The sequence below is a fragment of the Jaculus jaculus genome, chromosome 5 (genome assembly GCF_020740685.1).
Source record: "Jaculus jaculus isolate mJacJac1 chromosome 5, mJacJac1.mat.Y.cur, whole genome shotgun sequence".
NCBI lineage: Eukaryota > Metazoa > Chordata > Mammalia > Rodentia > Dipodidae > Jaculus > Jaculus jaculus.
This window is the reverse complement of record NC_059106.1, coordinates 43,692,328-43,693,947: the sequence shown is the minus strand read 5'-3', so window position 1 is coordinate 43,693,947 and position 1,620 is coordinate 43,692,328.

Sequence of the window (1,620 nt, the reverse complement as noted above, 5' to 3'; positions counted from 1 at the left end):
ACAGACCTTTTTTTTTTTTTTTTTAACAGTATTTCCTAAAACAATGTAGTGTGAAACTGTTTGCATAGGGTTTACTTGGTGTTAGTTACTGTGGGTACTTTCCATCTGTAATCTCAACACTTGATCTGAGGCAGGTGGGCCTTGTTTTTTATTTAGAGACAGAGTTTCACTAAGTCATCTAGGCAGACAAACCTTGAACTTGAAATACTCCTACCTCAGCCTCCCAGGAAGCTGGGATTATAGGCCTGTGTCCCTATGCCAGTCCAGAAAAGGGGTTTAAATAAGCATCTCTACTGAGGGGCTTATCTACCAACACTTTCCTCATTTCAGAAAGCAATTTCTCTATTAAGTCACAGAGGCCAAGAAGAGGAAGCCTACAGATAGTGGAGGGAAAGTGCAGCTTTACCCAGTAGGAGGCTTCCCTTGTGCTCCATCAGCACTCTTCAAAACCGATGTGATTTTCAGAGCCTCAGAAGGTGGCTCCAGATGGAAGATAAGCCATGATGTTTTGTTCTCCAGCAAGAAAGGAATAGTCATTTATTTATTTATTTTTATTTTTTATTTTTATTTTTTTGCTTAGGGTCTCACTCTAGCCCAGGCTGACCTGGAATTCACTATGTAATCTCAGGGTGGCCTCGAACTCACGGTGATCCTCCTACTACTGCCTCTATGTGCTGAGATTAAAGGTGTGCACCTCCACACCTGGCTTTTAGGGTGTGTCATTTGGAGGACCACATCCACAATGTTTCCTGCGGTTTCCTTGGAGCACATTTCTTTAGGAAAAGCAGCGTAAGGTGGACCTTCCTTGGGATTCAAAGAAAGACTGGGGCTGCCTAGGGATAATGCTTAGCACTGGGCAGTCTTTTCACAGGATTGGGCTATGGAAGGGGTCTTGACTAGAGATAGCAACAAATTTCTGGGTGTGTAGCTGGTAATGGCCTTCTAACTTCTAGAGTGGAGGAGACTTTCAGGGATGTCTGCTGCAGAGGAGATGTTAGAATAAACCTTGTCCTGGCCACCAGCACACAGCCCTGCAGTCAGGGGCTAAGGCCTGGCTGGCCGTGTCTGCCGAGGGAGTGGAGGGCACTGACCACCCCCACACTAGGGATATATTTGGTTGACCAAGAAGGCCTTGAACTTGCACTCTTCTTGATTGGTGCCACTGGCCAGGCTCTACTTTTTTTTTCTTCAATATTTTTTGTTTTATTAACATCTTCCATGATTATAAAACAATCCCATGGTAATACCCTCCCTCCCCGCACTTTCCCCTTTGAAACTCCATCCTCCATCATCTCCCCTCTCCCTCTCAATCAGTCCAGGCTCTACTTTTAATAACCTTCACATGTAGGGCATGGTGGTGCGTGCCTTTAATCCCCAGCACTTAAAAACAAAACAAAACCTCCCGAAGTTACCCCTTGGTTCTCCCCATCTGCTTCCTTCACCTTTGTCACGGCTGGGGAGTGGTGGCGACCCTGTGGTTTGAACCTGTGCCTTAGCTGTCACACACAACAACCGCACCTCTCCCTTGGTGCCAGTGACCAAAGTGGGTCTTGTAGGTCTGTAGAGTTCAGGACTGAAGGGAGGCCGAATCCGCAGAGCCCAGAGGGTTCCCCGGTTCCT